Here is a 26,825-nt window from a genome sequence, read left to right as displayed (position 1 = left end):
AATCATGTTGGGAGAAAAAAATCCTTTTTTAATTAAATTAGCAAATTTCCTTTTTTGATTAGACATGTAAAATGCAATTTGTTGCACAACTATGCATTCTTCCCTTGCCGTGGATTGTCAGCAGTTTTTACATTGCCATGTCTGCCAAATGTCAGGCAAACGTTTCATCAGAGCACATCATTGTAATTTAGCACATGTCTTGTTTAGTCATGTTGTCATACAATTCACGTCAAATTAATAGTTTAAACATTTCTACAAGCAAAAACATGTTAATAAAATTAACAATTTTATAAACAAACCAAAACAGTGTGGAATATGAAAAGTGGACTTGTTTGATTAAAGGTTTTCTTCGAAAATGTTTGAAAATTAGAGAAAATTTACTATAATGGTGTTATAACCAATTATAACTGTGTTATAATGGATTATAATCTATTATAATGGTATTACACTGAAGTTTATTCCATTGTTATTCTATTATGAAAGATTATAATCCATTATAATGAAGTGTTATTCATTATAATTGTATTATTCTAAAGTATAATGTATTATAGTACTATTACGAATGATTATAGTCTATTATAATTGTATTATAATGAAAAATAATGCATTGTAATCATATTATAACGTATTATAATTCATTATATTTCCATTATAATGAAGTGAACTCCATTATAAATGTATTATAATGAAGTATAATGCATTATAATTTAACTATGAAGGATTATAATTTATTATAATTGTATTATAATGAAGTATAATGCATTATAATTACATTATGACGGATTATAATACATTATATTTCCATTATAATGAAGTGTACTCCATTATAATTGTATTATACTGAAGTATAATGCATTATAATTTAATTATGAAGGATTATAATCCATTATAATTGTATTATAATGAAGTATAATGCTTTATAATTATATTGTGACGAATTATAACTCATAATATTTCCATTATAATCAAGTGTACTCCAATATAATTGCATTATAATGAAGTATGATGAATTATAATCTGTTATACTTGAATTATAATTCATTATAATTGTTATATATACATTATAATACATTATTATTGAGTTATAATAGATCATAATCCATTATAACAGTATTTTATTACATTATAATCCTTTCTTCTAAATTGAGCTTTCACTGTATCTCTTCTATTTAATTTCTTAATTAAAATTGCACTAGAAACGTGTTTTGTGCATTTTTTTCTTGTGTTTAACTTAGAAATAGTAACTACAATTTTAACTGTAAGTGATTTTTTACTCATACATACTACTATTTGCCTTGACTTTAAACAAATGTTTAAATATAAAATGCAAGTCAATTGTTGTACTTATTTTCTTTCTCTTTGCTGTCCTACTCTTGGCTTGTTAAAGCCCCTCTTTACTGGAAAAAATTAAATCGATAATATGTATTTTCTTCTGTATTGTCGGCAAAAACCAAATATGTCAAATAAATTTTTGTGTTTAATGATGATGTTGCATGTACAAATTGTTGCTAGTATGTATGGTAGTGGTATTGATGTTGCTGTTGTTGTTACTCTGTTCGTTTATGTTAAAAAAAGTATATGAAGACATTATTATTTAATGATTCTTTAACAGTTTTTTTTATGTTTTGCTTCATAAATTGTAATATTTGGCTTAATGTTCTGGGTAAATTGCAGTATAATATAATAAATGTTGTAGTTTTTTTTTGATGAGTTTTATAATGAGCTTTTAAACAGCAGTAAATGAAATAATTTTTGGGAGAATTTAAGGAGTATGTGAAAAGAATTTAAAGAATTTATGCAAAATTTTCTAAAGGAAAACTGATTTTTGAAAGCCGGTTTTTCGTTAATTCAATACAAAGGGATTGAAATATTTAAAAATCAATTATAATAGTGTTATAATATATTATAATCCATTAAAGTATTGTTATAATTAATTATAATCCATGATAATTGTGGTAAAATGGTCTATTCTCCATTATAATCCTGTTATAGTGTATTATAATAGATTATAATTCTTAATAATTGCATTATACTAGATTATAATCCATTATTATCGAGATATAATGGATTATAATCCAATATTATTGCATTACAATAGCTTATAATCCATTATAATTGTTTTCTAATGTATTAAAATGCATTATAATGATATTATAATGAGGAATAGTACATTATAATCGTGTTATAATGACCTATAGTCCATAAAATGGCATTATAATAGATTTTAATCCATTATTTTTACATTATAATGGATTATAATCCATTATAATTGTGTTCTAGTATATTAAGATGCATTATAATGATATTATAATGAAGAATAGTTCATTATTGTCGTATTATAATGACCTGTAGTTCATTATAATGATATTATAATGGATTATAATCCAATACTATAGCATTATAATGGATTATAATCCCTTATAATTGTGTTCTAGTGTATTAAGATGCATTATAATGATAATATTATGAAGAACAGTACATTAGAATCCTATTATAATGACCTGTAGTCCATTATAATGGCGTTATAATAGATTATAATCCATTATAATTGTATTCTAGTGTATTATGCTACATTATAATCAATTATAACTTACTATAATGACCTATGGTCCATTATAATGGCGTTATAATGGATTATAATCCAATACTATTCCATTATAATGGATTATAATCCATTATAATTGTATTCTAATGTATTAAGATACATTATAATGATATTATAATGAAGAGTAGTACATAATAATCGTGTTATAATGATCTATAGTCCATGATAATGTTGTAATAACAGATTATAATTCATTATTATTACATTATAATGGATTATAATCCATTATAATTGTGTTCATAATGACCACCAAGTATAGAATTTTTGCTATTAAAATAAAATCCACTTAACTATGCATAAAAAATTTCTCATCTTACAAAATTGATCTCTTTAATTAAAGCCCCCCTTGTTGACTTGTTGCTTAACTTTGAACTGAAAACAAAATAATATAAAGAAACTTATATAAGTGCTTAAAGGCTTTAAATATTAAAAAATTTTAAATTATAATTGTATTTAAAACTTTTTTTCTTGTTCAGCATCAAGTCAAATATATAAACATATGATATTTATGAGCCATGTAACCCAAATTAAAAAAGAACAAGAATGAAGCGAAAAAAAAGAATTTCAAAGTCAAAAAGTCAAATTAAATAATTTAACTTATTCACACACAATCATTCATTCACTCAGTCAGTCAATCACTCGTTTATTCGCTTACGCAGTTAGACATTTATTCACTTATAAAAACCTTTTCGAATGAGCAGCTAGGTACTTTTTAACAGGGAAGAAAAAGTACTTTTAGGAATTCTTAAAAATTTAAATATCAAAAGGTCCAACAAAAATCTTGTTGTAACAGCCTGAATATGAATAAGCCCTTAGATTTCTAACTGTTAAGTACTTTTCTGGCAGAAGTAGCAATAAAAAGTACTTTTGTACCAAAAATTTGTCCCTTTTACAGCGTGTGTTTGCTCAAATCATGTAACATTGATGCTTGAATGCATTTTCAAGTCCCTCTTCTTTCAATTGCTACGAGTTTTTTCTCCATTTGTTGTTAATAAAGTGGAAGTCAATCATCACCATCATCATCTCTATTTACACGCAACTCTTAAAGTGTGTAAGTAAGTAAGTGAGTTATAAAGTAAATTACAATAACAATAAATATAATAATAACAACAATCAGCAGTAACCAACAGCCCACATTTGTAAATATTAATAAAAAAAAATCATTCTTTTTTTCATCTCTTCAAATGATATTTCTTCTTATTTCTTTGCATATGTTGCATGTAGCTGTTCATCTGAATCAATGTTTGCATTCATCCATGTTCACACAATGTATGTTCATACTCCTTGTATGCAATGTACATTGATTGTATGTACATACTGCTTATAAATACATAAATGAGTATGTAAATGTGTTCGTTTTTTTTGTAAAAGTGATGCACAAGATTGTGGTCTCCTTTACATTCATACTATTTCTTTATTTAGTTTTTTTTTTTTGGTTTAAAACCAATCAACAATTGTTAAACAAGAAGTGTGTAAATCGGCAGAAATGTAAAAGAATGAAATCTAGATTATAGACTAGAACAAAGTTCGAAATAAAGTCAAGTTTACTGTAGAAACTAATGACTAGATTGTAGACTATACTAAAGACTACATTGTAGACTAGAATGTAGACTAGTTGTAGACTAGATAGTAGACTAGATTGTAGACCAGATTGTAGACTAGACTAAAGACTAGACTATAGACTAGACTAAATATTAGACTATAGACTAGACTATGGACTGGACTATAGACTAGACTATAGACTAGACTATAGACTAGACTATAGACTAGACTATAGACTAGACTATAGACTAGACTATAGACTAGACTATAGACTAGACTATAGACTAGACTATAGACTAGACTATAGACTAGACTATAGACTAGACTATAGACTAGACTATAGACTAGACTATAGACTAGACTATAGACTAGACTATAGACTAGACTATAGACTAGACTATAGACTAGACTATAGACTAGACTATAGACTAGACTATAGACTAGACTATAGACTAGACTATAGACTAGACTATAGACTAGACTATAGACTAGACTATAGACTAGACTATAGACTAGACTATAGACTAGACTATAGACTAGACTATAGACTATAGACTAGACTATAGACTAGACTATAGACTAGACTATAGACTAGACTATAGACTAGACTATAGACTAGACTATAGACTAGACTATAGACTAGACTATGGACTAGACTATAGGCTAGACTATAGACTAGACTATAGACTAGACTATGACTAGACTATAGACTAGACTATAGACTAGACTTAGACTAGACTATAGACTAGACTATAGACTAGACTATAGACTAGACTATAGACTAGACTATAGACTAGACTATAGACTAGACTATAGACTAGACTATAGACTAGACTATAGACTAGACTATAGACTAGACTATAGACTAGACTATAGACTAGACTATAGACTAGACTATAGACTAGACTATAGACTAGACTATAGACTAGACTATAGACTAGACTATAGACTAGGCTATAGACTAGACTATAGACTAGACTATAGACTAGACTATAGACTAGACTATAGACTAGACTATAGACTAGACTATAGACTAGACTATAGACTAGACTATAGACTAGACTATAGACTAGACTAGACTAGACTATAGACTAGACTATAGACTAGACTATAGACTAGACTATAGACTAGACTATAGACTAGACTATAGACTAGACTATAGACTAGACTATAGACTAGACTATAGACTAGACTATAGACTAGACTATAGACTAGACTATAGACTAGACTATAGACTAGACTATAGACTAGACTATAGACTAGACTATAGACTAGACTATAGACTAGACTATAGACTAGACTATAGACTAGACTATAGACTAGACTATAGACTAGACTATAGACTAGACTATAGACTAGACTATAGACTAGACTATAGACTAGACTATAGACTAGACTATAGACTAGACTATAGACTAGACTATAGACTAGACTATAGACTAAGACTATAGACTAGACTATAGACTAGACTATAGACTAGACTATAGACTAGACTATAGACTAGACTATAGACTAGACTATAGACTAGACTATAGACTAGACTATAGACTAGACTATAGACTAGACTATAGACTAGACTATAGACTAGACTATAGACTAGACTATAGACTAGACTATAGACTAGACTATAGACTAGACTATAGACTAGACTATAGACTAGACTATAGACTAGACTATAGACTAGACTATAGACTAGACTAGACTAGACTAGACTAGACTAGACTATAGATAGACTAGACTATAGACTAGACTATAGACTAGACTATAGACTAGACTATAGACTAGACTATAGACTAGACTATAGACTAGACTATAGACTAGACTATAGACTAGACTATAGACTAGACTATAGACTAGACTATAGACTAGACTATAGACTAGACTATAGACTAGACTATAGACTAGACTATAGACTAGACTATAGACTAGACTATAGACTAGACTATAGACTAGACTATAGACTAGACTATAGACTAGACTATAGACTAGACTATAGACTAGACTATAGACTATACTATAGACTATACTATAGGCTAGACTATAGACTAGACTATAGACTAGACTATAGACTAGATTATAGATTAGACTATAGACTAGACTATAGACTAGACTATAGACTAGACTATAGACTAGACTATAGACCAGACTATAGACTAGACTATAGACCAGACTATAGACTAGACTATAGACCAGACTATAGACTAGACTATAGAGCAGACTATAGACTAGAGAAAAAGTCAGGATATAGTCTAGACTATAGTCTAGACTATATCCAGACTTTTCCCATATTATAAATCGTACTTAAGGCCAGACTACAGTCCAGATTTTAACCCAAATTGTAATCCAGAATATACCTATATTTCAGTTAGAAATGAATCGAGTCTTTAACCTTGCAGTGTAAGTTTAATGATTGTATTGGAAGCAAGTTTGCTGCTATTCTTTTCTCCTTTTACTTTGATTATTTGTTAAAGATGTTATTTTTCCACAAACAACAACAGAAACAATACAAAGAAACCACAACAACCGCAGTAATAATAAATATAATAAAATGCTTGTCAAATAGCAAAAAACAGAAAAACTTTTTCGATACAAATACTTGAGCAAAAAAACATTTGAACTTATAACAGTCTACACGCGTACATGAAAACAACAACAACTACAACAACAATCATAACTAAAGTGACAACAAACAACATTGATCATATTTCTTGTAATATATCATTTTCTAATTTATAACAAACACACTGACACACACAGATTTAACACAAAGACACACGACCACTATTTGTTAAGAGAAAAAGAAAACAACGAACATATTCATACATATTTTAAGGTTCAAAGTTCAATGAATTTTTGCTGCTGCTGCAGTTGGCTGGCTGGCTGCTGACTTTTCCTAATTTTTTATTTATGATGTAAACATAACAGGGTTTACTATATTATGGCAAACATTCAAAAATTTAAGAATCAAATCCAATCACTGAGAGCCCGCAGTTTGTCATAAATCTTAATTTTTAGCGCCAGAATAACAATTAATGGATTTTTGTTTATAATAAAAATAAAATCTGTTTGTATTTTTTATATAATTTTAATTATTTTATATTTTTATATGTGGAGGTATATGTAAGTCCATACATACATACATACATATGTATAATGTGGGTAAAAAGAGTCATTTTATTAATTAAATTTTATGTTCAAAGTTTAAGCATTAAATTGCTGGTTTAATTAATGTTGGTATTTTTGTTGTTATTTTGTTCTATAATTTATTGCAGTTTAAATATCATCATTTAAACAAATAGAAACTATTTTTAGCTTATTTAAGAAAATTGCTAAAGTCAAAGTTGATGTGGAAAAATGTGTGTGTGTTTGAAATGATAATAATAATTTCAATTCAATTTTAATTAAAAATATTTATAGAGTCAGTAGATAATTTAAATAAAAAGATCAACAAAAAAAAACTGTAATTTAGCATAAACCAAATGGTCAAGAGAGAATTGGTGTAATCAATTAAGAGAAGGGCAGTAAACAGCTTATGATTAAAAGGGGTAAAGTCTAAATTTACAAAGCTGAAACACGATAGTTTAGATTATAGTCTGGACTATAGTCTAGTCTATAGTATAGTCTATAGTATAGTCTATAGACTAGCCTATAGTCTAGTCTATAGTCAAGTCTATAGTCTGGTTTATAGTCTAGTCTATAGTCTAGTCTATAGTCTAGTCTATAGTCTAGTCTAGTCTAGTCTATAGTCTAGTCTATAGTCTAGTCTATAGACCAGTCTATAGTCTAGTCTATAGTCTAGTCTATAGTCTAGTCTATAGTCTAGTCTATAGTCTAGTCTATAGTCTAGTCTATAGTCTAGTCTATAGTCTAGGCAATAGTCTAGTCTATAGTCTAGTCTATAGTCTAGTCTATATTCTAGTCTAGTCTATAGTCTAGTCTATAGTCTAGTCTATAGTCTAGTCTATAGTCTAGTCTATATTCTAGTCTAGTCTATAGTCTAGTCTATAGTCTAGTCTATAGTTTAGTCTATAGTCTAGTCTATAGTCTAGTCTATAGTCTAGTCCATAGTCTAGTCTAGTCTAGTCTATAGTCTAGTCTATAGTCTAGTCTATAGTCTAGTCTAGCCAATAGTCTAGCCAATAGTCTAGTCTGACTTTTCCTAATTTTTTATTTATGATGTAAACATAACAGGGTTTACTATATTATGGCAAACATTCAAAAATTTAAGAATCAAATCCAATCACTGAGAGCCCGCAGTTTGTCATAAATCTTAATTTTTAGCGCCAGAATAACAATTAATGGATTTTTGTTTATAATAAAAATAAAATCTGTTTGTATTTTTTATATAATTTTAATTATTTTATATTTTTATATGTGGAGGTATATGTAAGTCCATACATACATACATACATATGTATAATGTGGGTAAAAAGAGTCATTTTATTAATTAAATTTTATGTTCAAAGTTTAAGCATTAAATTGCTGGTTTAATTAATGTTGGTATTTTTGTTGTTATTTTGTTCTATAATTTATTGCAGTTTAAATATCATCATTTAAACAAATAGAAACTATTTTTAGCTTATTTAAGAAAATTGCTAAAGTCAAAGTTGATGTGGAAAAATGTGTGTGTGTTTGAAATGATAATAATAATTTCAATTCAATTTTAATTAAAAATATTTATAGAGTCAGTAGATAATTTAAATAAAAAGATCAACAAAAAAAAACTGTAATTTAGCATAAACCAAATGGTCAAGAGAGAATTGGTGTAATCAATTAAGAGAAGGGCAGTAAACAGCTTATGATTAAAAGGGGTAAAGTCTAAATTTACAAAGCTGAAACACGATAGTTTAGATTATAGTCTGGACTATAGTCTAGTCTATAGTATAGTCTATAGTATAGTCTATAGACTAGCCTATAGTCTAGTCTATAGTCAAGTCTATAGTCTGGTTTATAGTCTAGTCTATAGTCTAGTCTATAGTCTAGTCTATAGTCTAGTCTATAGTCCTATAGTCTAGTCTATAGTCTAGTCTATAGTCTAGTCTATAGTCCTAGTCTATAGACCAGTCTATAGTCTAGTCTATAGTCCTAGTCTATAGTCTAGTATAGTAGTCTAGTCTAGTCTAGTCTAGTTCTATAGTCAGTATAGTCTAGTCTATAGTCTAGTCTATAGTCTAGTCTATAGTCTAGTCTATAGTCTAGTCTATAGTCTAGTCTATAGTCTAGTCTATAGTCTAGTCTATAGTCTAGTCTATAGTCTAGTCTATAGTCTAGTCTATAGTCTAGTCTATAGTCTAGTCTATAGTCTAGTCTATAGTCTAGTCTATAGTCTAGTCTATAGTCTAGTCTATAGTCTAGTCTATAGTCTAGTCTATAGTCTAGTCTATAGTCTAGTCTATAGTCTAGTCTATAGTCTAGTCTATAGTCTAGTCTATAGTCTAGTCTATAGTCTAGTCTATGTCTAGTCTATAGTCTAGTCTATAGTCTAGTCTATAGTTCTAGTCTATAGTCTAGTCTATAGTCTAGTCTATAGTCTAGTCTATAGTCTAGTCTATAGTCTAGTCTATAGTCTAGTCTATAGTCTAGTCTATAGTCTAGTCTAGTCTAGTCTATAGTCTAGTCTATAGTCTAGTCTATAGTCTAGTCTATAGTCTAGTCTATAGTCTAGTCTATAGTCTAGTCTATAGTCTAGTCTATAGTCTAGTCTATAGTCTAGTCTATAGTCTAGTCTATAGTCTAGTCTATAGTCTAGTCTATAGTCTAGTCTATAGTCTAGTCTATAGTCTAGTCTAGTCTATAGTCTAGTCTATAGTCTAGTCTATAGTCTAGTCTATAGTCTAGTCCTATAGTCTAGTCTATATCTAGTCTATAGTCTAGTCTATAGTCTAGGCAATAGTCTAGTCTATAGTCTAGTCTATAGTCTAGTCTATATTCTAGTCTAGTCTATAGTCTAGTCTATAGTCTAGTCTATAGTCTAGTCTATAGTCTAGTCTATATTCTAGTCTAGTCTATAGTCTAGTCTATAGTCTAGTCTATAGTTAGTCTATAGTCTAGTCTATAGTCTAGTCTATAGTCTAGTCCATAGTCTAGTCTAGTCTAGTCTATAGTCTAGTCTATAGTCTAGTCTATAGTCTAGTCTAGCCAATAGTCTAGCCATAGTCTAGTCTATAGTCTATTCTATTGTCAGTCTAGTCTATGGTCTAGTCTATGGTCTAGTCTATAGTCTAGTCTATAGTCTAGTCTATAGTCTAGTCTATAGTCTAGTCTATAGTCTAGTCTATAGTCTAGTCTATGGTCTAGTCTATAGTCTAGTCTGTAGTCTAGTCTGTAGTCTAGTCTATAGTCTAGTCTATAGTCTAGTCTATAGTCTAGTCTATAGTCTAGTCTATAGTCTAGTCTATAGTCTAGTCTATAGTCTAGTCTATAGTCTAGTCTATGGTCTAGTCTATAGTCTAGTCTATAGTCTAGTCTATAGTCTAGTCTATAGTCTAGTCTATAGTCTAGTCTGTAGTCTAGTCTGTAGTCTAGTCTATAGTCTAGTCTATAGTCTAGTCTATAGTCTAGTCTATAGTCTAGTCTATAGTCTAGTCTATAGTCTAGTCTATAGTCTAGTCTATAGTCTAGTCTATAGTCTAGTCTATAGTCTAGTCTATAGTCTAGTCTATAGTCTAGTCTATAGTCTAGTCTATAGTCTAGTCTATAGTCTAGTATAGTCTAGTCTATAGTCTAGTCTATAGTCTAGTCTATAGTCTAGTCTATAGTCTAGTCTAGTCTATAGTCTAGTCTAGTCTATAGTCTATTCTAGTCTATAGTCTAGTCTAGTCTATAGTCTAGTCTATAGTCTGGACTATAGTCTAGTCTAGTCTATAGTCTAGTCTATAGTCTAGTCTATAGTCTCTAGTCTATAGTCTAGTCTATAGTCTAGTCTATAGTCTAGTCTATAGTCTATAGTCTAGTCTATAGTCTAGTCTATAGTCTAGTCTATAGTCTAGTCTATAGTCTAGTCTATAGTCTAGTCTATAGTCTAGTCTATAGTCTAGTCTATAGTCTAGTCTATAGTCTAGTCTATAGTCTAGTCTATAGTCTAGTCTATAGTCTAGTCTATAGTCTAGTCTATAGTCTAGTCTATAGTCTAGTCTATAGTCTAGTCTATAGTCTAGTCTATAGTCTAGTCTATAGTCTAGTCTATAGTCTAGTCTATAGTCGAGTCTATAGTCTAGTCTATAGTCTAGTCTATAGTCTAGTCTATAGTCTAGTCTATAGTCTAGTCTATAGTCTAGTCTATAGTCTAGTCTATAGTCTAGTCTATAGTCTAGTCTATAGTCTAGTCTATAGTCTAGTCTATAGTCTAGTCTATAGTCTAGTCTATAGTCTAGTCTATAGTCTAGTCTATAGTCTAGTCTATAGTCTAGTCTATAGTCTAGTCTATAGTCTAGTCTATAGTCTAGTCTATAGTCTAGTCTATAGTCTAGTCTATAGTCTAGTCTATAGTCTAGTCTATAGTCTAGTCTATAGTCTAGTCTATAGTCTAGTCTATAGTCTAGTCTATATTCTAGTCTATAGTCCGGTCTATAGTCTAGTCCATAGTCTAGGCTATAGTCCAGTCTATAGTCCATTATAGTCCATTCTATAGTCTAGTCTATAGTCCAGTCTATAGGCTTATCCGCAATATAATCTGTAGTTTATTCTGTAGCCTATATAGTCTAGTTTATAGCTCAGTTTACAGTCAAGTTTTTTGTCCAGTTTAGAATATAAATTAGAATTTTTTACTATTGTTTGTAGATTTCTAGTTATAAAACACAATATAATTATAAAAATTGCTTAAATAATTTTACGCTAAAGGCTTTAGGGAAATGTTTAAAGAACACGTGACCCACGTGTTCCATTAAATTGAAATTTAATTGTGTTTTTTTTTATTGTTATATGCAACCATACCGGTCGCAGCAAGTGTTTGAAAACGCTCAATAAAGCCTTTTTTTTTGTTCTTTAGTTGTCTTATTGTGTTTTCATTTTATACAAATGAAATTGTATTTATTTAGAACACAAAACAGACAAACACATTGTTTTATTGATTGTTTTATATGGTCAAACACACTTACTATTTTTCTTCAATATTCAAACATTCTCGCTAAGTTAGCAATTAAATTCACACACGTTTCTAGATAGAAATATTGTAATAATGTTGTGGCATTTAAATTCAAATGCTGCGTCTCGGCTGTGGCAGGCAAACATGGCAATCGATTAATTACCACCTGAACCCCGATTCTATAGTTTATTGAATGTTTGTTATGCCCTGTTTTGCCTCATTTTCAAACTAGTCAGAGCAATTCAACCAAGTTTAAGTTGTTTTTTTTTTTGCTTAAAAAATTTTCTTTTCATTTGTTTTTTTTGTTGTGTTGTTGTGTGTGAAAAAAAGCTTTAAATTTTTATTAAATTGTTTACACATTTTCCACACGTAATGAAAATACAAAAATGTTTATTTTGTCACCTTTTAGGTGACGAGTTTCTAAATTTGTAATTAGTTGACAAAAAGGGGAGGGGTTGTAGAAAAAATGTGTAATTATAAGTTATAATGTGTGTTTAAATAAAATGTCTTAAATTTATGTTAATTGTTATAAAAAGTCATAAATAATTATGAGACTTTTACTAGTAAATGGCTTATAAATGTCAAAGCTATCTTTTTATAAGAAAAGTTAAGAATTTTGCTTTAAATAAGTTGATATTGTACTACAGAATCTATATTATAGTCTCGACAATAGACCAGACTCTGAAGAATTCAGTAACAACTTTCTCTAAATATTGTTTTACATTTGTAAGTAAAAACATTTAAACAACTTTGTAGTTAATTTTATTATAAATATTTTTGCAACTTTTTTAAATTTCAAATAGTTTTCAAGTCGTAACTAAAATTTTTATAAATTATTGCATTTTTAAAAGCCACAATAGTAAAAATACCCATTTAAAAAAACACAGTTTAAGGCACGTTCGTCCACGTTCAAATAGTAACAAGTAACTAAAATATATTTTTAGTAAATTTTCATTTGCTGTTGCTAAGCCTTTCCCAAAGCAAACATTACCTCAATACAACAATGTATTATTACAGAGATCATTTCTTTTACATCAAAACTTGATCATATTTTATATAATACAAAGGAAAGTGCAAACTTTAGTAAGTTTGAAATATGAAAGTATTTCTTACGTCTCCTAAACATTTCAATATATTTTGTTTCCATCAAGTCTAAACTTATAATTTGGAATTTAATCAGCGCGTGTGGCATTTGTAATTGAGCAATATGGCAAGCTTGTTAGTTGTTTTACAAGAGTTGCATCGATAAGAAAGTATTAATTATTGAGCGGATTGTTATGGTATTTACTGCGATAGCTACCATAACAGCGAAGGTATTCGGGAATCAGACTAAAAAATGGAACATAATAGAGTAGAGTCTAGTCACTAGACTATACTAGAGACTATAGACCAAAAAGTATAGTTGGACTAGACTATAGTCCAACGCATAGACCAGACTACAATTCAGATTTTAGGCTAGATTATTGGCCATAATATACAATAGTCAAGACTATAGACTAAAATATAGACAGACTATAAACTAGACTGTATACTAGACTATAGACTAGACTATTGACTAGACTATAGACTAGACTATAGACTAGACTATAGACTAGACTATAGACTAGACTATAGACTAGACTGGAGACTATACTATAGACTAAACTATAGACTAGACTATAGACTAGACTATAGACTAAACTATAGACTAGACTATAGACTAGACTATAGACTAGACTATAGACTAGACTATAGACTAGACTATAGACTAGACTATAGGCCAGACTATAGACTAGACTATAGACTAGACTATAGACTAGACTATAGACTAGACTATAGACTAGACTATAGAGTAGACTATAGACTAGACTATAGACTAGACTATAGAGTATACTATAGACTAGACTATAGAGTAGACTATAGACTAGACTATAGACTAGACTATAGACTAGACTATAGACTAGACTATAGACTAGACTATAGACTAGACTATAGACTAGACTATAGACTAGACTATAGACTAGACTATAGACTAGACTATAGACTAGACTATAGACTAGACTATAGACTAGACTATAGACTAGACTATAGACTAGACTATAGACTAGACTATAGACTAGACTATAGATCAGCCTGTAGACCAGACTATAGACTAGACTATAGACTAGACTATAGACTAGACTATAGACTAAACTATAGACTAGACCATAGACTAGACTATAGACCAGACTATAGACTAGACTATAAACTAAACTATAGTTTAGACTATAGACTAGACTATAGACTAGACTATAGACTAGACTATAGACTAGACTGTAGACTAGACTATAGACTAGACTATAGACTAGACTATAGACTAGACTATAGACTAGACTATAGACTAGACTATAGACCAGACTATAGACTAGACTATAGACTAGACTATAGACTAGATTATAGAGTAGACTATAGACTAGACTAAAACAAATTGTTAGACTATTCAGTAGACTATTGACAAGACTGTAGACAAGACTATAGACTATACTATTGACTAGACTATTGACTAGACTATAGACTAGGCTAGCCTATAGATTAGACTATAGACTAGACTATAGACTAGACTATAGACTAGACTATAGACTAGACTATAGATTAGACTATAGACTAGACTATAGACTAGACTATAGACTAGACTATAGACTAGACTATAGACTAGACTATAGACTAGAATATAGACTAGACTATAGATTAGACTAGAATATGGACTAGACTATAGACTAGACTATAAACTAAACTATAGTCTAGACTATAGACTAGACTATAGGCTACTACAGTTCACACCATAGACTAAACTGCAGATTATAAACCAGACAATAGTTCAACTTATAAAATATACAATCTTCTACACTATAGTCTAGACTATAGTTCCTATTATATGCATATTACTATTAGTCATGGGCTGTCTAATTTCCAATAGTTAGAAAATCTTTAGAATTCTTTTATAGTGGTTCTTAGAAATTTGATTTTCTTTCCTCTATTTTTCGCTCCCATAAAAGCAGCGTTTGTCCCAGTCGTTGCAATTTATTATTTAATTTTATTACGTGATGTTTTGCTATTTTTCAATTATTTAATTGAAATTCTATATATGGTTTATTTTTTTATATTTTTTTTCATTTGTTGTATCAATAAATAAAATTGTTGTTTTTTCCAATTATTCAACACAAAATTTCGTGCTGACAGTGCGGCACTTTTTGTGTAATCGGCCAAATTAAGGTGATGTGTTGATTTAGAGGCGCCTATTAATTTAAATTTTTTCTTCAACAAAAAGATTTCGTTAGAGAGATAAAAACGAATAATAAATTATAGGGGGAAACATATTGGTTATAGCAAATAAATAATATGGTTTGAAATATAAAATCACGAATTGTAAAGGAAATTTTGTAGATATAAAAGAAAATCAGAGAAAACTACTAAAATGAGAGGCTCAAGAGAATGGAGGTAATAATACAGAGTAAGCAGAAGTGCTGACACAAAGGGGACAATTAAGCTATGCTATAGATTAGACTATATAGACTAGACTAGACAATAGACTAGACTATAGACTAGACTATGGACTGGACTATAGACTAGACTATAGACTAGACTATAGACTAGACTATAGACTAGACTATAGACTAGACTATAGACTAGACTATAGACTAGACTAATAGACTAGACTATAGACTAGACTATAGACTAGACTATAGACAAGACTATAGACTAGACTACAGACTAGACTATAGACTAGACTATAGACTAGACTATAGACTAGACTATAGACTAGACTATAGACTTGACCATAGACTAGACTATAGACTAGACTATAGACTAGACTATAGACTAGACTATAGACTAGAATATAGACTAGACTATAGACTAGACTATAGACTAGACTATAGACTAGACTATAGACTCGACTATAGACTCGACTATAGAATAGACTATAGGACTAGACTATAGACTAGACTATAGACTAGACTATAGACTAGACTATAGAATAGACTATAGACTAGACTATAGACTACTATAGACTAGACTATAGACTAGACCATAGACTAGACTATAGACTAGACTATAGACTAGACTATAGACTAGACTATAGACTAGACTATAGACTAGACTATAGACTAGACCATAGACTAGACTAAGACCTATAGACTAGACTATAGAACTAGACTATAGACTAGACTACTAGACTATAGACTAGACTATAGACTACTAGAGACTAGACATAGACTGACTATAGACTAGAACTATAGACTAGACATAGACTAGACTATAGACTAGACTATAGACTAGACCTATAGACTAGACTATAGACTAGGACTATAGACGAGACTATAGACCTAGACTATAGGACTAAGACTATGACTAGGGACTATAGACTAGACTATAGACTAGACTATAGACTAGGACTATAGACTAGACTATAGACTAGACTATAGACTAACTATAGACTAGACTATATACTAGACTATCAGACTAGACTATAGACTAGACTATAGACTAGACTATAGACTAGACTATAGACTAGGACTATAGACTAGACTATAGACTAGACTATAGACTAGACTATAGACTAGACTATAGACTAGACTACAGACTAGACTATAGACTAGACTATAGACTAGACTATAGACTAGACTAGACTAGACTATAGACTAGACTATAGTACTAGACTATAGACTAGACTATAGACTAGACTATAGACTAGACTATAGACTAGACTATAGACTAGACTATAGACTAGACTATAGACTAGACTATAGACTAGACTATAGACTAGACTATAGACTAGACTAGACTAGACTATAGACTAGACTATAGACTAGACTATAGACTAGACTATAGACTAGACTATAGACTAGACTATAGACTAGACTATAGACTAGACTATAGACTAGACTATAGACTAGACTATAGACTAACTATAGACTAGACTATAGACTAGACTATAGACTAGACTATAGACTAGACTATAGACTAGACTATAGACTAGACTATAGACTAGACTATAGACTAGACTAGAATATAGACTAGACTATAGACTAGACTAGACTATAGACTACAGACTAGACTAGAATATAGACTACTAGACTATAGACTAGACTATAGACTAGACTATAGACTAGACTATAGACTACTAGACTAGGACTATAGACTAGACTATAGACTAGACTATAGACTAGACTATAGACTGACTCTAGACTAGACTATAGACTACTTAGACTATAGACTAGGACTATAGACTAGACTATAGACTAGACTATAGACTAGACTATAGGACTAGACTATAGACTAGACTATAGACAAGACTATAGACTAGACTATAGACTTGACTATAGACTAGACTATAGACTAAGACTATAGACTAGACTATAGACTAGACTATAGACTAGACTATAGACTAGACTATAGACTAGGCTACTATGACTAGATATAGACTATACGATAGACTAGACTATAGACTAGACTATAGACTAGCCTATAGACTAGACTATAGACTAGACATAGACTAGACTATAGGACTAGACTATAGACTAGACTATAGACTAGACTATAGACTAGACTATAGACTAGACTCATAGACTAGTTTAGACTAGACTATAGACTAGTACTATAGACTAGTCCTATAGACTAGACTATAGACTAGACTATAGACTAGTCTATAGACTAGACTATAGACTAGACTATAGACTAGACTATAGACTAGACTATAGACTAGACTATAGACTAGACTATAGACTAGACTTTAGATTGGAAAATGAAAAATTGTGTTAGAGACAGAGTAGAATTTTGCTCAACTGAACACTAACTTTGACTATCCCTAATAATTTGCTGCTAAGCAGTATTTCTACACTAATTAATCGATTTTATTTTAATTTCTTATCATATAGAATGTTATGTCGGTTCGAAATGTAAACATTTCAGAAAATAAAACACAAACAAATACGCAATTAGTTATGAACCAGTTTATTGACAAACAAAATTAGCATCTTTAAATCTGAAACTAAAATAAAATTTATGACACCAGTTTTGAATTTTATTTGTTTATTTATATTTTGCTCTTATCAACAAAAATTTATCAAATTTATTAAATTTGTGTGTTTTTAAATTGAAAGTGTTTTAATTAAAATATTTAAACAAAACCTTAATATTTTTTAAATGCGAAACGTGATTTTTACCAAAATTCCCTTTTTGGACTTAAATTTAAACAATAATTTTCAAACATGAGTCCTTTTTTTCTCCCCCTCTTTACGTAATTTCCATTAATTTCTTCGTAAACTTTTGCCATAAAGTTGATCCCAACCCTAATTGAAAATGATTAAATAATTGACATAATTTAGCAGAAAAAATGAAAGAATTACTTAAATAAAGCAAACGTGTAAAGTACTTTTTGCTCAATCCCCCCTTTTCAGTACTTTTAGTACTAAGATCATATTATTTTAGTTCACATAAGTGTGGAAACTGTTATCTAAAACATAATATCTTGTTTAAACTGTAAGAAGATGAAGAAATATGAAATATTCTATTTAATGTGAAAGAGACATACATAATTTTTATGCTAAATTGGCATTATTCCAAATGCTTGTACTCATAACCAAACCATCGGCTCTAATGAGGATAGTGGTGCAAACATGGAAATAGTAGATTTGTATAAGACAAAGATAAAGGAGCTTTAAAGGGTCCAATTACTAAGTATTTACTTAAAAAGCAACATTTGTTATATACATTAAACAACGCAAAAAGTTGAAAGCAGTCAGGGGCATTTTACAAATTCTGTAACAGAAGCATTTTATATTGCAATTTAATTTTTATAACTTAGCATTACTTTAGCTGGAAATTTTAGGTTAAAATTCACTACTAAGAGCTAAAATTTAAAAATCTCTAATAAAATTATGTTTTATTATATTTTTTTTCTTTATTCATTACTTTTAATCCATTTACTTTACATACATATTTCTTCATATTAAATATCTTTATCGCATAATTGTGGTTTAATAAAAAATATTTTAAATAAATCTGCAATAATTATTGAAAGAAAAAGTTGCCAATAATGAATATTTCATGAGATAGACATTAATGATAATTATGTTTACAAATTAAATACAGTGATCACTAAAATTTAATGGATTAAAAAGTAGATTGAAGAACTAGAACAGAACTAGAGCAGAACTAGAACACAACTAGAACAGAACTAGAACACAACTAGAATAGAACAGAACTAGAACAGACCTAGAACAGAAGTAGAACAGAACTAGAACAGAACTAGAACAGAACTAGAATAGAACAAGAACACAACTAGAACGCAACTAGAACAGAACTAGAATAGATCCAGAACAGAACTAGAACAGAACTAGAAAAGAACTAGAACAGAACTAGAACAGAACTAGAACAGAACTAGAACTAGAACAGAACTAGAACAGAACTAGAACAGAACTAGAACAGAACTAGGACAGAACTAGAACAGAACTAGAACAGAACTAGAACAGAACTAGAACAGAACTAGAACAGAACTAGAACAGAACTAGAACAGAACTAGAACAGAACTAGAACAGAACTAGAACAGAACTAGAACAGAACTAGAACAGAACTAGAACAGACCTAGAACAGAACTAGAACAGAACTAGAACAGAACTAGAAACTAGAACAGAACTAGAACAGAACTAGAACAGAACTAGAACAGAACTAGAACAGAACTAGAACATAACTAGAACAGAACTAGAACAGAACTAGAACAGAACTAGAACAGAACTAGAACAGAACTAGAACAGAACTAGAACAGAACTAGAACAGAACTAGAACAGAACTAGAACAGAACTAGAACAGAACTAGAACAGAACTAGAACAGAACTAGAACAGAACTAGAACAGAACTAGAACAGAACTAGAACAGAACTAGAACAGAACTAGAACAGAACTAGAACAGAACTAGAACAGAACTAGAGAAGAACTAGAGAAGAACTAGAACAGAACTAGAACAGAACTAAAACAGAACTAGAACAGAACTAGAACAAAACTAGAACAGAACTAGAACAGAACTAGAACAGAACTAGAATAAAACTAGGACACACCTAGAACACAACTATAACACAACTAGAACAGAACTAGAAAAGAACTAGAACAGAAGTAGAACAGAACTAGAACAGAATTAGAACAGAACTAGAACAGAACTGGAACACAACTAGAACATAACTAAAACAGAACTAGAACAGAAGTAGAACAGAAGTAGAACAGAACTATAACAGAACTAGAACAGAACTAGAACAGAACTAGAACAGAACTAGAACAGAACTAGAACAGAACTAGAACAGAACTAGAACAGAACTAGAACAGAACTAGAACTAGAACAGAACTAGAACAGAACTAGAACAGAACTAGAACAGAACTAGAACAGAACTAGAACAGAACTAGAACAGAACTAGAACAGAACTAGAATAAAACTAGGACACACCTAGAACACAACTATAACACAACTAGAACAGAACTAGAAAAGAACTAGAACAGAAGTAGAACAGAACTAGAACAGAATTAGAACAGAACTAGAACAGAACTGGAACACAACTAGAACATAACTAAAACAGAACTAGAACAGAAGTAGAACAGAAGTAGAACAGAACTATAACAGAACTAGAACAGAACTAGAACAGAACTAGAACAGAACTAGAACAGAACTAGAACAGAACTAGAACAGAACTAGAACAGAACTAGAACTAGAACAGAACTAGAACAGAACTAGAACAGAACTAGAACAGAACTAGAACAGAACTAGAACAGAACTAGAACAGAACTAGAACAGAACTAGAACAGAACTAGAATAAAACTAGGACACACCTAGAACACAACTATAACACAACTAGAACAGAACTAGAAAAGAACTAGAACAGAAGTAGAACAGAACTAGAACAGAATTAGAACAGAACTAGAACAGAACTGGAACACAACTAGAACATAACTAAAACAGAACTAGAACAGAAGTAGAACAGAAGTAGAACAGAACTATAACAGAACTAGAACAGAACTAGAACAGAACTAGAACAGAACTAGAACAGAACTAGAACAGAACTAGAACAGAACTAGAACAGAACTAGAACAGAACTAGAACAGAACTAGAACAGAACTAGAACAGAACTAGAACAGAACTAGAACTAGAACAGAACTAGAACTAGAACAGAACTAGAACAGAACTAGAACAGAACTAGAACAGAACTAGAACAGAACTAGAACAGAACTAGAACAGAACTAGAACAGAACTAGAACAGAACTAGAACAGAACTAGAACAGAACTAGAACAGAAATAGAACTAGACTCGATTCTGGTCTAAACTATAGATTCGATTATAGTCTAAAATATAGGCTATACTATAGTCTCAATCATAGACTAGATAGTTTAAAGTTTTGACTAGACTATAGCTTAAACAATAGACTTGACTTTAGCCTAAACTACAGTCTGGACTATAGTCTAAACCATAGTCTAATCTATGGTTTAAACTAAATTCTAGTGTATAGTCTAAACTATAGACTAGTCTATTGACTAAAGTATAAGCTAGACTATAGACTAGAGCGTATTTGAAACTATATAAACTTATCATAACTTTTGACTTTACTTTTCTCACCCACTGTCACAGATCATGCAAATACTTTTATTTATACTGCTGCTGCGACACAGCTTAAGTTTCATAAAATAAATGAATTGAAAAAGAGAGACGATTACGAATCTCCTGCAAGAAATAACGACAACTTGGCGTCTTTACTCTTGATAAGATGAAAAGTGAAACAATTTAAATAAACCCCATAAACAAATTATAAAAGATTTGAAGGCGAAAAGATTTGCTGAAATGATTTGAAAACATTTGAACAAATTTTCATACACTGTTTAATAATGTTTGCTGGGTTGTTGTACATACACTATTAAAGAAAACTTAATAAGTAAATTGAAGAGGAAAAAAAATAAAACTAAACTAAACCTCAAATGAAATTTAATTAATTGTTAGTAAAACGAGTGAATTGGAATTAGGGGAACAACAGCAATAAAACGTAAAATATGTAAACATGTTTAATTTTGTTTACTTAACCAGTGTTGTTAATATAATATTACACATGACGTCATTTACCTTGAATTTCAAAAGAATAACAAAGTGAACAAATGTGAACCAATTCTTAAAGGGAAGAGAAATAACAACAAATGTTATATAAAAAAAAAAACATAAATAAACAAACCAGAATGTATGAGAAAAGAGAGGTTAATAAAAAATAAGCTTTAAGCGCATGCTTGCCCGCCTTTTAGTCACGATGTGGTTTCTTATGAACGCTTGAAAAGTTGTTCTTTTTGTAACATTAAGCAAAAAACCGGTTCAAATTTTTATTGTTTATTTTTCAGTTTAATCTTTTGTTAACAACCACAAACCGTTTTTGGTAATATCTTACCAAATTTTTATAAAACCACATTAGCACGTGTTTTTATCGAAGTAAACTTAAAAACATCTTTAGAGAAATAAACTACTTAAAATGGAAAGAAAAACATCTCTTGTTTCAATTCCAAAAGGTTTTTTGATTTGCTCTTTCTCTCTATATCTTACTGATTTTGAGAAACTTACAGATTTCGTCAGAAACAAAAACTAACTACAACTTGATTACAATTGACACCACAACTACAGGCTGCAACGGAAAGCAAAATAATGCAACGATCTCTTTAACGATCCTCTGATCTCTAAGTTTTAATGCTCATATATTCTCCTTTGAGCTGTAGCTAAACTTTGCTACATTTTCACTCAAAATAACTATTCAGATTTCAAATTATTTTTGCGATCTTTTAGGTGATCTTCTGATCTTCAAATTCTCTCCTTTGATCTGTAGCTAAACTTTACATAGGTATGTGTGTAAAGTTCAAATTCTCTCAGTTGATCTGTAGGCTAAACTTTATTACATTTTCACTCCAAATAACTATACAGATTTCCGATTCTAGCTGCGATCTTTTAGGTGATCATCTGATCTGTTGATATGTAAAATTCAAATTCTCTCAGATGATCTGTAGCTAAACTTTGCTATATTTTCACTTTAAAATAACTATTCAAATCAGTTTTTTCTTAATGAGATCTACTGATCTTTCACAGGTAAAGTTCAAATACTCTCAGTTGATCCGCAGCTAAACTTTATTACATTTTCACTCAAAATATGTAATAAGAGATCAGTTTTTTTCTCACCTACAATGACATCAACTGTCAGATAAGCTTATGTTTCATATAAAACCAATTTCGTTTTCCCTCTCTCTCTCTCTCTCTCTATCTTACATTTGCTACTCGTCATGATCATTATTTTTGCCATTCGATTAATTAATATTAATCATCTAGGGTTTAAATTCCGTTGATTAATTAACATGGCCCTTCAATTTGTTATAAAGAGTGTTAAACATAATTTGTTGGCTGCTCTTTTCATTTTATTAAACTCACGCTTAATTTAGAGGTCATTTGTATTTATTGATAAACGAGGGTAAATATGTAAAAAAATGTTAATTTTTAAATTAAACTTTACATTTAAATGAGTTACATTTTCGGAAACTATTCGGTGACAAGCGAAGGTCACATTTGTTTAGAAACTCTAAAATATACCGTCAAATATCAAGTAAGATTTTGTGCTCGTATTTTACTTTAGTTAAGGGGCGGAATTTAATTTAAACTATTTAGATGGCGCTAGCTTTAATCTTAAGGGTTTTTAGTTTATCTTTAAGATCTTTATGTAAAATTCTATGTATAATTATGTCGTTATTGATTTTGTTTTATCTAAGCGACTTTGAAATGTATGTTGACAAAAGGAACTTGTTTTGAAACTTAATTAAAAAAACTACATTATAAATCAAGAAATAGTCAATAATAACTAGTCTATTAACAAGACTGTAGACTACAGTTTAATCTCGACTGCTAAAAGTCCAGAATATATTTAAGACTAATAAGTAGTATGTTTATGTATGTTCTACCCCAGGTTTTCCATACAAAAACTGGTATGCATGAATTTTTCGCCACTGGTAACCAGTCTGGTAAGTAGTTGATAAAAATGCATGGGTGGGAGTATGTGTACGTTTGAGATGTGTGTTATGCATGGGTGGGAGTATGTGTACGTTTGAGAATGTGTGATAGGTGAAGGGGGGGTGGTGGTTTGAGAGGGGGGGTGTGGGGTGTGTGTATGCTGGGTGTAGGGTGAGTGTGTGGTGTGTGTATGCTGGGTGTAGGGTGTGTGGGTGCTGGGTGTAGGGTGTGTGGGTGCTGGGTGTAGGGTGTGTGGGTGCTGGATGTAGGGTGTGTGTATGCTGGATGTAGGGTGTGTGGGTGCTGGATGTAGGGTGAGTGTAGAGTGTGTGTGTGTGTGATGTTGGAGGTCCATCTCTGCATCGGTGAGGGTGTTATTAAATTTGTGATTTGTGAGTGTAGTGTGTTTTCCATCCATGGGATTTGTTAAAGTGCAATTAAACTGTTTGCGGTTTTATTAATGCGAGCGCGTTTGAAAAGTGTATGCAATAATAAGTTTGCGGTTTTAAGAGTTGGTGCGCGAGTGCATTACAATGTAGTTTTTGTGGTTTTTAAGAATTTTTTTTGCATACTTAGAAAATATATGAGAGGAAGGTAAGGGGGTAGTTTTTACATTTTTTTCTTTTTTTTGATAAGAAATATAAGAATTATTACTTTTTGTGTTAAATAAAAGAAATGGTTTTATATTTTTTTAATAATTAATCAGTTAATAAATATTAATCATGAGTGCAAACTTTGTTTCTATGAGATCGGAAAGTGAAGTTTTAAATCCTATAGAAAATGAATCTCCGTTGTCATCTAATGAAGTGATAGAATCACCCAATGAAGAAATTGAATCCCCAGCTTCACCAGCATATAATGTTGTGTTATCGGACTCAACGGTGTCTCTAGATGAGGCACAGATATTGAATTTAAACGAATTTAATAATTCAATGACAGCAAACGATGATTCAATGACAGTAAACCATGATTCTCAGCCGTCAACAAGCCGGAACAATGTTGTCAGAAACGTTAAGGAATTGATCGATTCTTCTAGTGATGAGGAGGAAGAGAAGGATGAGGATGAGGATCTTATTAAAAAAATGTGTGATGAAACAGATATGCTAACCCATGCAATGACATCACACTATTTTCGAATTAATGAATATCAAGATATATATAAAAATTTACTGAATGGGGAGTGTAATATGCAAAGAATTATAAGAAAATTGCAGAAGAAGTGTAAAAATTCTAAGAAGACGCGTATGAATATATTGAAGTTTTTAAGAGCCAAAAACACTTTTGAAAGTGATTATTGGAGGAATTATAAATGTACAATATGCTTTGAAAATTTTTCCGGTAAGCATATACGTTTCATGTATTGTTCACATGAAGTATGTAAATCATGCTGCAGGAAAATTGAAAATTGCCATTTATGCAGAAAACCTATAACAGGATGTCGTGCTATAAAACGAGTTGGAGAACGATTTGTTATAAAATCTATAAATTTATAAAAACATGTATTTTGTTTCTGTTTTTTACTTTCATACTTGTTTATTCAATCAAAATAAATACAATAAAATCTTAAAAAATAAAATTACAATAAAATCTTAAAAAATAAAATTACAATTATTTAATATTTTTATTTTCTTGTGGAGTAAAATTAAAAATACGTTTGTATAAATTATAAAGCTTTATTGTTAACATATATTGATTGTAATATGATTTACATGCACATATATTAAAAGATTTTGTTTGAATATTTTCACAATCATATTTGTGAAAGTAATTATCAAAATATATAAATGGTGTAATAACGTTATTATACATTCGTAATTCATTAATCATTTTGAGAAATAAATCTCTATGATCCTGATCTATATGTGAACTATATTTATCCAACAGTTCCTCTAATTCAGCAGATGTTACCATTGTTGATGTTATCCGTATGGTGAATAATTAATAACTAATTGTAAGTTAATAAAGTTCATCAAGTTTTTCTTCATTTAAACATAAGTGAATAAAATCTCGAAGTAAAATAACATTCTTTTCAGCACACATTAGATAACAATTATTTATATTATTCTTATGATAATTACATATATTTATATGTGAATTATTTTTATATAAAATTTTGAAATTTGGACAAGAGTCTAAATTAAATATAGATATTTTTAGTTTTTCCGTTTCAAATATTTCACTTAACCATTTTTCTTTGTCACATCCTTTAACATATATAATAGGATTTTCATTTGTCATAATAAATAATAAATATTCGATAATTTCTTTTAGAGTAGAATCACCATCATCCCAACATAATCCATGTAAATGATAATGCAACCATTTATATGTTTTCTTTTCTTTATATGTTAAATCTGAATATTTATAGGGTGATTTTACAAGAAAAGTTTTAAGTTTAAAATCATAATTATCGTCGTCTAAAATGCTAAATTCTTTTACATAGAATTTATCAGCAATATAAAATCCTTGAACATCTACTACTATAAATCTTTCGTGATACATTTTTCTTAAATAACTAAAATAAAAATGGATAAATACATTTCTTTTATACAAAAGTAATAGTTATTTATTTATTTA

At 30.0% G+C, this 26,825-nt stretch overlaps 1 protein-coding gene across 1 annotated transcript in view; it reads left to right on the top strand.

Moving 5' to 3' along the window:
- The window catches only part of LOC119604259 (protein unzipped), a 94,755-nt gene that overhangs the window by 42,520 nt on the left and 25,410 nt on the right, over positions 1–26,825 (top strand). The gene's annotated exons all lie outside the window — the stretch shown is intronic.

The sequence above is a fragment of the Lucilia sericata genome, unplaced genomic scaffold, assembly GCF_015586225.1.
Source record: "Lucilia sericata isolate MDLA Ls3-8-SP2 unplaced genomic scaffold, ASM1558622v1 Contig000376F_arrow, whole genome shotgun sequence".
NCBI lineage: Eukaryota > Metazoa > Arthropoda > Insecta > Diptera > Calliphoridae > Lucilia > Lucilia sericata.
Note: the sequence above shows the minus strand (reverse complement) of the source record. Positions and strands in the feature narration are given on the sequence as shown.